Below are 12,935 nucleotides of genomic sequence, written 5' to 3' on the forward strand. Positions count from 1 at the left end.
GAAAGCAAAAAGATTTTCTTTTTTCAATATTTCATCATCCTTCAGATTATATAGGTAGTTTTAAATAATACAATTTGGAATTTAAGAAATAAAAATATTTTTAACTTTAAAGTTTTAGGGCATTTTAATTATTACAGGATGTCAGCAATTCTGGGTGCATAACTGGAGGATTTCTAGATATATTAAATTGTCTAAAAGTGCACTAGAAAAAAGAAATGGCCTTTTTTTTAACTGTTAGGCTTCTTGACTGAATATGATTTCTGAGTACTTTGAGCCATCGAGAGTCTAAACAAAAAGATGCTATAATACAAAATCAAGTCACAGCTGAAAAATCGCTACTATGCACATAGACACATTTGCAGTAGTGGACTTCCAAAAACATGCTATGATATACGTGTGGCAGTTTAGGTTATTCTCTCTCCCTTTATGCTGAAAAAGTATTGCTAAATAAATGCTTCTTCCTAGAACACAATGGCAGTCACAGCGCTACAGGTGACAGGATGAATTAAATGTCCCAAGAGAGTACATTTTAGTGCTAGAACTGGGGAATGAAAGAAATGCAGATCTTTGTGTGGAATGGAATAGAAAGTCAGCAGAGGCTTCTGTCAAGGCCATAGCTCATGCGCGTATACCTTCTGTTGATCACAGCTATATGATTTTGTCTTATTAAGAAACAACACACTGTTTTATAACTTTCCTGTTACTTTTGTTTTAATAAAATTACAAAATTTATGATTATTAATTCTATCACCTCCATCTCTAGGCTACAATATTTTAAAGACCTTAAAAGTATTATAAGCAAAGAATACACCAAGAATACTCCTCTGAGGGTTGGGTGTGTAACTTCCTAGACTTTCTGAGAATCCTAGACTCAGGTTAAAGCACAAAAAAAAAACAGAAACCTGATCGCATTAAGCACGAAACAGTAGCTAACCCACCTCCTTAGTCATGCTAGACCTAATGTTTCTTGACACCGTATCTCTGAAATTTGAAATCCTGAGTTGATAAATAGGATGTAACCTTTTGCTAACCTTCTTTTCTTGACTGTTGCATTACATAGGATTAATGAAGACTGCAGCCTATTGCTTTCTTTCTTCTACTAGCTAGAGCTAATAGCAATCTCATGCCCTTATTTTGACCTGAAGCGCACACCACAAATAGAAAGACTTCAAGAAAGTAAGGTGATTTCCCCCTCCCTCTTAAGCAGAAGGAAAAATGTTCTATTAATGCTGGGAGCCCTGCAATTCTAAACTAAGAAACAAGATCTCCTGCTCCATCTTATTAGTAATATTAAGACCCCTCACACACACATGATTTGACACAATAGGTAAACGTGAAAGGCAAGAACCATGCATAGAGGACTGAAGACTCAGAGTTCTGCTCTGCACTGCTCAAGTAACTTTCACTGAAGGCACTTGTTTTTATATTAGTCACACTTAGACCATTGTAAAAACTTTATGTTACTTTATGGGTAAACTTTATGTAGTTAATCTGAAAAAAAAAAAAAAAAAAAAAGTCAAATTTAATTAAGAATGCTTTTTACACCATATTCTTTTGCTTTCAGAAATTAATTAATCTTCTTAAAACTCTTGATAGAAGAAGCACTGTTATAGTTTTAGGGTTGGTGTTTGGCAATTGCCTAGGATAGGGTGAAGAATCCATGGAAGAGATGGAAAATGAAGACCACCCAGTCTAAATTATTAAGTCATCTGCAGCATAATGCTCTCCTCTGCAGTGGGAAATTGAAAGAATTATTTGATGTGGATCAAATCAAACATTTGGAGCAAAACTCAGATACAAATCTGTGGGTTTATGTGCTAACATATCTTATTGGGCTAGGTTTTGTTTAAGTTATAAATCTACCCCATTTCTACACTTTGTTAACTGGATGAACTGAAGTCTTGATCATTAGATTCAAGAATGATGCTGTGAATATGATTAGTTCAATTAATCCATTACTGTATATATGTATACATATACAGCATACATCACTATATCTATATCTTTTCATAACACCTATAACTCTAAAACTAGAATGATCGGGATTTTCTTGCAAATTGCTTACATACAAATCCCAGCAGACAAGCCTCACAGATTTCTTCATTATATTAAACAAATAGGTATGTAAAATACTTAACTTGATATGAAAACTTTATTAAATTGCATTTTAGAATTCAGGCTTCCTGTTTTATAACATATAAAAAGTGATCATGCTGAGGATGACAAATAATAAGGAAAAATTAGACAAACTCATCCACAGAAAGTAAAATTACATTTCCTTCCAAGCTGACAATCCTAGGTTTGTCAAGCAGCAATTGTTCCACAAGAATCATGTGAACAACAGTGTTAACATACTCAACAAATTCTAAATGTTATCAACAACAAAACTAAACCTATTGAAAGAAAACAACTGTAACATACATCTTCACTAAATGTAAAACGTTTGTATGCTATTACATGTCAACAAACTATATAAACTCTCACTTTAAAGACGAAAGATATTATACTGCTGTGGAGGTAGATCAAGACCTGTTTAAAAAGGTTCTACTAAAATCATTCTAATCTTACATTTATTCAAAAGCCTAATTTATTTTTTGATTATTTTTGTATCACAGCTTTATAACAAAACTGTCACAGTGTTTGTGAAGTTTGCAATCAAATATATGCAAATAAGAACAGATATTGGGAACTGGTTTTGAAAATTTTAAAGTTTACATTCATAGAGAAATTAATTCATGGATTTCACTCTCCAGTTTACTGTGCATAATTTTTTTCTGTGTAGAGTGGAAGCCTGTAATCTTTCCCAATTAAATTAACAGGCCACAGAAGCAGGTTTTTGATGGAGAGGTGTATGTTACATACACACTCAAAGTACATTTCTCTGTAGGCATTTATGGTACTGTATCTCAGTCTCTGTAATCATTCAATTTTGTTGGTGTCTTCCCATAGTCACAATAACATATGTGTATAAATTATTTACAAATTATATAAAACATCATCTGTGTTTGCACACTAGCAATGAATCCCGTTATAAACAAAAGAACATTTAAAAGGACTTTTTTTTTGCTTAGAGAGAAGGGGATGCTGAACATTTTGGAAGAAGAAATTACCAGGAAGCCCCAAGGCGCCTCCTCACTTTCCTCCTCTACTCCCACACACTCAGGGACAGCAGGTGGTAGATTTTATTTTCCAGACTTTCGCCAGCTTCAGTGGATCCTTAAGCAGGCCCCAAACCCCCAGACATACCCAGCAGTTTGAAGGGAAAGTCAAAGCGAGCCTCTTCATCACAGAGTGACGCTCTTACAGGTCCCGGCTGCCAGGCTGAAGTCTCTCTCCTTCCCTCACTCGTGATCAACTGAGAGCATAACTGTGAACTCTTAATTACTCTGCAGCTTGGGTTCAAGCAGTGATGAGCCGTTATTTAATCTGATGTCAGCTTTAACCAAGCTCAGATGTGAAAAGTGAAGAGTGCTCTGCTGTTCACACCAGGGTCATCAGACCATGGTGGCAGCTGCCGACTTGCTGACAGGGCTCTGGCAAAAGCACGAATGACATGATCCCTACCTGATGGCACTTCAGCACAACCCTGAGGTCTCCATGCCCCAGGGCACAGGCAAGAGCACAGACATCATAAATAGACCAATTCAGCACCTCAGTTTGTCACCTTTCTTCTGTGGCATCACCTTGGTTTTCTTTCTAGGGCATTTTTTTAATTGTTCCCCCCCGCCCCTTTCCCATTTTGATGTACTGTGAGAAAAAATATTTGAAATATCATTTCTCTTTTCTAAGCATTCTTGCAAATAGCTATAGCTATATTAACATCTAATATATATCATATTACTATGGATATATTAATATGTAATATTAACATAGTATATTAAGGAACATGGGAATAACAGTTTGTTGAAACAAGAGCTAATAAAAATTTCTACGTGTCTTGATGGGAAAAAAAATGTTCTTTTCACTAAATCATTCTTTAATTTTAAGGCGGTTTCTTTCGTATCTTTCCTTCCACACCATCTCTTGCAAGACAGACTGCAAGCAGAAATGGTCTCAATACACAGTTAACAGGGGGAAGACATGGGAAGGTTATCTAGCTATCCAGCTTTGAATATGAGTATAAAAGAGAAAGTTAGCTATTAGTGTAATGTATTAGACAAAGCAGATTCCTCTTCTAGTACATGAATCTCACTTGATTAATTTTCATGCCTTTAAAAAAGTAGCTTAGACTTCAAGGCTTTCCTTGATTTTTTAAACACTTCACTCTTGCATCAGTGGTGATAAGTTTGGCAAGTGAGTATGTAGTAAAAGCTGTGGTGTTAGCACTCAGTGACCCATTATTCTATTGCTTAGTTCTGGAAATATCTTCAGAAATTCACTGTTTCAATAACGTTTAGAAACTTCTAAACACTTTCTCTGTAGTTCAGGCTGTTGTCATTGTACCCATACTTTTACCAGCTTTGGCTTGCCTTTTTACAAGTTTGAGCACTTATTTTCAATGTACTTAGGGATGCAGTACAATTTTTATTTTTTTTTTAAAGAGTAAATATTGACATTGTAGCAGTGGAAAAACTCAGGATAAAGCATATAAAATTTAAGTGCAATTTTTCTCTCTCAAAAAAGAAAATAAATTTAGAAAATAATTTTTTTGTCTAGACTTTGACTACATACTGAGCATATGTAGCCCAGAAGCATAGGCAGAAAACCTGACCAGGCTGGCCGCAGAGTCATAATGCTAATGCTGAATGTTATGAGAATTACGTGCCAAGGAGTGTCATAGATTTTACGAAGCTGCACTTTTCATAGTCAAGACTGAACATTCCCCGAAGATGTGCTGCAGTTCAAGCAAAATATTTCAGACATCTATGATGCAGCTTAGGTAACAGATTGGACAAGATATTCCTAATGCTCTCTCCCAGGCCTGAAAGTTGTGACTAAGAGTTAAATGGCCTTACAGACTGAGATAAGATCATCTCAGTGTGCATCTGGGATGTAGAAGCTTGATAGGACACAGAGGAAAAGGTATTAAGGACTTTGTTGCTTAGAGATCTGTAAATGTAATGTTGTTTGAGGCATTTTTAAATGACAAAATTGTAGAATTGTAGAATACCAGGTTGGAAGGGACCTCAAGGATCATCTGGTCCAACTTTACTTGGCAAAAGCACGGTCTAGAGAAGATCACCCAGCACCCTGTCCAGCTGAATCTTAAAAATGTCCAATGATGGGAAATCCAGCACTTCCCTGGGGAGGTTATTTCAATGGCCGATTGTTCTCAGAGTGAAAAATTTTCCTCTTCTGTCCAATCAGAATCTCCCCAGGAGTAACTTGTACCCATTACCCCTCCCCTTTTCCATGTGACTCCTTGTAAAAAGGGAGTCTCCACCTTCTTTGTAGCCACCCTTTAAATACTAGAACATGGTGATAAGGTCTCCCCTAAGCCTTCTTTTCTCCAGGCTGAACAAATCCAATTCTCTCAGCCTTTCCTCATATGACAGGCTTCCTAATCATTTGATGATCATGGTGGTCCTCCTCTAGACCCTCTCCAGCCTCTCCACATCATTTTTGCATAGCAAGGACCAGAACTGAACACAGTATTGCAGGTGTGGTCTGACAAGCCCAGAGTAGAGTGGGATAATGACTTCTTTATCTTTGCTGGCAATGCCCTTGTTGATGCAGCCCACCATCCTGTTGGCTTTCTTTGCTACAGCAGCACATTGTTCACTCACCTTGAGCTTGTTGTCCATCAGGATCCCCAGGTCCCCTTCCACAGAACTGCTCTCCAGATGTGTATATCCAAGCTGGTGTTGCACTCCTGTATTTTGTTTTCCTGGGTGCAAGAACTTACACTTGTTCTTGTTGAGTTTCATAAGGTCCTTGTTAGCCCACTCTTCCAGCCTATCCAGGTCTTCCTTCAGGGTCGTTCTCCCTTCCAAGGTGTCCACTTCCTCACTCAGTTTGGTATCATCAGCATCATTTGTCAGGGTACACTTAACTCCATCATCCAGATCACTTTTGAAGATATTAAACAGTGTTGGGCCCAATATCAATCCCTGGGGGACCCCACTAGTGACAGGTTGCCAGTTTGAAAAGCAGCAATTGACCACCACTCTTAGGGTACAGGCTGTCAACCAGTTCCCCACACACAACACAGACCAGTCCTCTCGACTGTAACACATCAGTTTCTCTAGGAAAAGGCTGCAGGTAACCATGTCAAAAGCCTTGGAGAAATCCAGGTGGACAATGTCCACCACTTGTCCCACATCAACTGAGCAGGTTACTTTGTAGTAGAAGGCAATCAGGTTTGTCAAGCATGATTTGCCCTTGGTGAATCTGTACTGGCTTTTCCCAATCACATGCTTCATTTGACTTGTGATAGCCTACAGGTTTCATTCCATAATTTTCCTAGGGACTCCAGTAAGACTGTTGGGCCTATAATTTCCTGGATCCTCCTTTAAGCCCTTCTTGCAATGGGGGTGACATTAACCTTCTTCCAGTCTTCTAGGACATCCCCTGATCTCCATGACTTCTCAAGGATTGTGGAGAGCAGCCTTGCAACGATGTCAGCCAGCCCTTTCAACATCCTCTGGTGGACAGCATCAGTGTCCGTTGATTTGTAGGGGTCAAGCTCCTGTAATAGTTCATGTAACAACTCTTCCTTCACTGGCGGTGGGTCCGTGTTTGCATCAACCTGCATTGCAGTTCCTAAGGCCTGGGGCCAAACAGTGCTGGTAAAGACAGCCTTTTCAGCATTATTCATGACTAATTCACCTCTCCTGTTTAACAAAGGGCCAGTATTTCCACTTTTGGTAGTTAAGAAATAGGTTTTGTTCTTTATGTTCTCCTAAGCCTTTTTCATTTGTTTGCTTCACCAACATTTGTCTTGAAGAAGTTGACTGGAAAACCAGAGTTTGCATAGCTGGTTGAATCCTGAGTGTCCTTCCAAAAAGATTATGAATTGGGACGCATTAAAAAGTATAGGTGCAACAAGTATAAAATTTGCACAGAATTTACAGATAATTTGACAAGGCTTTTAGACTTAGAAATCTACATTAGCAGTATAAATTACAAAAGCTTTGTCAAAGCAGCTCTACAGACACTGTGATCTGGTTTTATTACTTGTTCAAATATATTCCGAACTTTTAAAACTGCTGGTCAGAAAAAAAAAAAAACAAACCAAACAGATGGTAGCCATTTTAAAGCATGAGCTGAACAGAAAGAAAAAACCTGCACCGTTTTGAGTCAAAGGAAATACAGTTCTCTACATAACTTCTCTGCTAGTTGCTCTGTCTGCAAATTTCATTACTCAGCTTGGAACCTATTACAAATGACCATCATAAAAGTTTTCAGTTAAAACCAGAAGAAAACTGCTATTTAATTATAACAAATTTCTTTGAGTAGGGCTTGGATCCTTCTACATTTCTGATATGGAATTAATTTTTTATTTTTCTGTAGCAACTTGATACAGAAGTACACATTATTGTTAAAAACATGTTTGCATTTTAAAACAAAATAGTCATTTCTAGGAGAATAGCAAAAAACTCTGCATTGCTGATTCAAGTGACACACAGGTTCACAAAGATATGTAATGGCAATTACAGTGGAACATAAAATATTATTTAAGATTTAGTGACAACACACTAAAATTTTATTCTAAAATTACAAATATTCTATATGTTCTTCATTCCTTCATTACTTCTGCACAGAAGTTTTATGCATAAAGAACTTAAAGATACCATTTGCACTCATGGTTTAGTTTATTTTATATTTTACATAGAGGAAATGTGCCAGTCCATTTTAAATTCTTCAGTCTTACCACAGATTTTAGTGGTGCTTCACACTACTCTATAAAGCAATGCAAGCGTTTCACTGTGGTTCACTAGATCAACCTATAAATATTATAGTAGCTGTAAAAAAATAGAATGATTATAGAGACCAATTTACACAAAAGACAGTCTAAATAGTACTGTGCTGCCACTATGTGAACTAAGCAGCAGCTAATATTTTTGATATGCACTGCTGGCAGTCAGAAAAAAAAGATGAAAATTTGGATCAGCAGCAGTAGGGCTTGCAGTGGAGGAGGGGACCAGAGAATCCTCTATGACAATACATATTTCCATGGCAGGTTCCTGTTGCAACCAGCTTATGTCAAGAACTGAAGTCTGCTTGTTTTTTTTTAACTTTTCTGACAGTTTCCAAAATTGCTTTTCTTTTCCATTTCAATTTAAATTCAGGCTTCAACTTATTGCAATATAAATGTCTGAATCTCACTGTAAGTTTACATTCATGTAAAACTAATCTTTACAGAATTGTACATGGGATATCAAAATTACACCATAGGTATGAGTGACATCTATAATATTAAAATAAATGCATGTTTGAGAACCACTTTGTCAGTATTTTAACATTTTCTCAGAACAAGGAAGATAAAATAAAAGGAATTTCTGAGCACTTAAGTGAAGCCTGAAATAGCTTTACCCCATAAGGTACTTTTTATTTTTAGGACAATATTAATAGAACTATATTAATACTAATATGACTATATTAATTTCTCTAGGGTACAGTGGGGCTTGTGCTTCACCTTACAACAAAAGCTTTAGTTTATAATTCAGATTCAAACTCCCCAGTTATATATATTGTAAACTGCAAAATTCTCACAGTAAATAGTATTTTTCTCCAAAAATAGTTCCATTGACCCAGAATGACCAAGGACTGATGTATTATTCAGTATGTTTGAGTGGTGTAGGACTCAGCTCTTAGTTGCAGAAAAACAAAAAATATTTCCTGATGTAAAATATTTAACAGTGGGGCAAGAAAGATGAAGTTGAGAAAATAATTTTTGCTTGCTAATTGCTATTTTTCTTTTAGTAAATAAGTCATTCTTCATTTACAGAATCACAGAATCACAGAGGTTGGAAGGGACCTTTTAAGATCATCTAGTCCAACCAATGAAAAAAAAAAAAAACAACAAAAACAAAAACCACCACACACGCAACCCACACACACACCACCACACCACCCAACACTAATCCATATTCCCAAGCACTATGTCAACTCCTCTCTTGAATACCTCCAGGGATGGTGCCTCAACCACCTCCCTGGGCAGCCCATTCCAATGCCTGATAACCCTTTCAGTAAAGAAATATTTCCTAATAACTAACCTGAACTTCCCCTGGCGCAACTTGAGGCCATTGCCTCTTGTCCTATCATCTGTAACTTGGGAGAAGAGACCGACCCCCACCTCTCTACAGCCTCCTTTCAGGTACTTGTAGAGAGCAATAAGGTCTCCCCTCAGTCTCCTCTTCCCCAGACTGAACAGCCCCAGCTCCCTCAGCCTCTCTTCGTAAGACTTGTGCTCCAGACCCCTCACCAGCTTCGTTGCCCTTCTCTGGACCTGCTCCAGCACCTCAATGTCTTTCCTGTGGTAGGGGGCCCAAAGCTGGACGCAGTACTCGAGGTGGGGTCTCACCAGTGCCGAGTACAGGGGGACGATCACCTCTCGGGTCCTACTCACTACACTGTTCTTGATACAGGCCAGGATGCTGTTGGCCTTTTTGGCCACCTGGGCACACTGCTGGCTCATGTTCAGCCTGCTGTCGACCAACACCCCCAGGTCCTTTTCTGCCAGGCAGCTCTCCAGCCATTCTTCCCCAAGCCTGTAGCGCTGCCTGGGGTTGCTGTGACCCAAGTGCAGGACCCGGCACTTGGCCTTATTGAACCTCATCCCGTTGGTCTCAGCCCATCGATCCAGCCTGTCTAGATCCCTCTGCAAAGCCTCTCTACCCTCCAGCAGATCAACACTCCCACCCAACTTGGTGTCGTCTGCAAATTTGCTGAGGGTGCTTTCGATCCCCTCGTCCAGATCATTGATAAAGATGTTGAAGAGAACCGGCCCCAGTACCGAGCCCTGCGGGACACCACTCGTGACCGGTCGCCAACTGGACTTCATTCCATTCACCACCACTCTCTGGGCCCGGCCCTCCAGCCAGTTTTTAACCCAGCGGAGAGTATACCCATCTAAGCCATGAGCATCCAATTTCTCCAGCAGGATACTGTGGGACACTGTATCAAAGGCCTTGCTAAAGTCTAGGTAGATGACATCCACAGCCTTTCCTTCATCCACCAAGCGAGTCACTTTGTCATAGAAGGAGATCAGGTTTGTCAAGCAGGACCTGCCCCTTGTGAACCCATGCTGGCTGGGCCTGATCACCTGGGCATCCTTCATGTGTTGCATAATGGCACTCAGGATGATCTGTTCCATCACCTTCCCAGGCACCGAGGTCAGACTGACAGGCCTGTAGTTCCCTGGATCATCCTTCCGACCCTTCTTGTGGATGGGCGTCACATTTGCTAGGCGCCAGTCGGCTGGGACCTCCCCAGTTTGCCACGACTGTTGGTAGATGATGGAAAGTGGCTCTGCAAGCACTTCTGCCAGCTCCCTCAGAACCCTCGGGTGAATCCCATCTGGGCCCATAGACTTGTTTATGTCGAGGTTATGGAGCAAGTCCCTCACCATCTCCCTTAGAATTACGGGGGCTTCGTCCTGCTCCCCGCCCCTAACTGCTAGCTCAGGGGTCTGGGTACTCGGGGGACACCCTACTCCACTGCTAAAGACCGAGGCAAAGAAGGCATTCAGTACCTCAGCCTTCTCCTCATCCTTTGTCACTATGTTACCTTCCATATCCAGGAGAGAGTGGAGGTTCTCCCGAGTCCTCCTCTTGCTATTAATATATTTATAGAAATTCTTTTTATTGTTTTTAACATCCAGGGCCAGGTTCAGTTCTAGCTGAGCTTTGGCCTTTCTAATCTTTTCCCTGCATTACTTTACTACACCTTTGTAATCTTCCTGAGTCGCCTGTCCTTTTTTCCAAAGGACATAAACTTTCCTTTTTTCCCTGAGCTGTGACCTTAACTCTTTGTTCAGCCAGGCCGGTCTCTTCCCTCGACAGCTCGCTTTCCTGCGCACAGGGACAGCCTGCTCCTGTGCTTTTAGGACTTCTTCCTTGAAAAGTGTCCAGCCTTCCTGGACTCCTTTGCCCTTCAGGGCTGCCTCCCAAGGGACTCTGTCAAGCAGACTTTTGAAAAGACCAAAGTCTGCCCTCCGGAAGTCCATGATGGCAGTCCTGCTGGTTCCCCTTCTCGCTTCCCTGAGAATCAGAAACTCTATCATTTCATGATCACTGTACCCCAGACGGCCTCCAACTGTTATATCCCCCACAAGTTCCTCTCTGTTTGCAAACAGCAGATCAAGTAGCGCTCCTTCCCTAGTTGGCTCACTCACCAGCTGTGTCAGGAAGTTATCCCCAACACACTCCAGGAATCTCCTAGACTGTTCCCTCTCAGCTGTATGGAGTGCCCAGCTGATATCTGGTAGGTTGAAGTCACCCACCAGGACAAGTGCAAGTGATCTCGAGACACCTGCTAGCTGCTTATAGAACATTTCATCAACCTCTGCATCCTGGTTGGGTGGTCTGTAATAGACTCCCACCACAATATCAGCCTTGCTGGTCCTCCCCTTGATTCGTACCCACAGGCACTCAACTCTACTATTACCCTCATTTATCTCCACACATTCATATTCCTCCCTAACATACAGGGCCACTCCTCCTCCTCTCCTTCCTTGCCTGTCCCTTCTGAAGAGCTTGTAGCCATCCATTGCAGCACTCCAGTCATTCGATTCATCCCACCACGTTTCCGTGATGGCAACTACATCATAGCTTTCATGCCGTACAATGGCTTCCAGCTCCTCCTGTTTGTTGCCCATACTACGTGCATTTGTGTAAATGCACTTTAGCTGGGCTAGTTTTCTTGCCATTTTTATGGGGCGGTGAGGCCCAGCACCTCCCTGACCATGCTCAGACCCTTCTGTGGTATCCAGCCTATCACTGTCCCTCATGTCATTACCACATGGGTTACCATCCTCCACCTCTGCTGAGGCAACAGGCCACAAGACCTTGCTAGCACTTTTACCCATCGGCACTGGTAATCTGCTCCCAGGCTCCTCCTTACCTTTCAGTAACATTAACAACTCTTCTAACTTCATTAGTTCATAGACTAAAGTTCCACTTTAGTCAATGATTATGTAAGCTAAATTACCCTGTTATGCTGCTGGTACTACAGGTTTGCACAATATAGTGTATTTAGTGTGTTTCTGAGGAGGTTGGGACCTTAATTTCTATGTGCTTTCAAAAATGATCACCTGTAATCATAATTCTTGCTCTTCCCTAGATCTTCTTTTTTTTAGTATTTTTTTATTTTTTTTTTTTTTTAAACATGGTTTGAAAACTAAAGACAGTTTGGAATCAACTTTTGAAAGTACCATGAATTTGAGAATTGTTTGAGATTTTTACTGTACATGCATGTGTGGTGGTTGTGTTTTCTCTGTTTTTTATACATATTAACAACTGTGCATGTTACTCTTAATCTGGCATTTTATTATCTAGGTTTTCTTAAATGTAAAATTTTTATCCATAATTTTGCCTATCTTAATTAAATTTTCCTGATGAAATTTCACCTCCCTGATCATCCTATTACTAATTATCCTTTTTCTAAGTAGTAGAGGCTTATTCATAATATGAAAAGTGAATTTTATGTCTAGAAGACAAGGAAACATTAGTGAGATAAGAATGACTATAGAAACTATAAAGTGCATATATGGAAAGACATGAGTTAGAACAGGATATAATTGTATGAGCCTTGACAGGGAGAGGTAAGAAGTTGATAAAACAGAGAATTAAAGAGGTTTTAGAAACTATCAAGTTACAAGAGTCACTGAAAACTTTAGCAGTGATTACTCAATATTTGCATTGATGACATCCTGGGATGTCAGAAGAAGGATATCTAGGGAGAAAAAAGCAGAACTGGAAATTCAATGGGTGTAATGAGTTTGGGTGCACAAATGCAAAAGAGACATCAATGTTGCATAAATAGAAAAACAA

Source organism: Numenius arquata, chromosome Z (assembly GCF_964106895.1).
Source record: "Numenius arquata chromosome Z, bNumArq3.hap1.1, whole genome shotgun sequence".
Taxonomy (NCBI): domain Eukaryota; kingdom Metazoa; phylum Chordata; class Aves; order Charadriiformes; family Scolopacidae; genus Numenius; species Numenius arquata.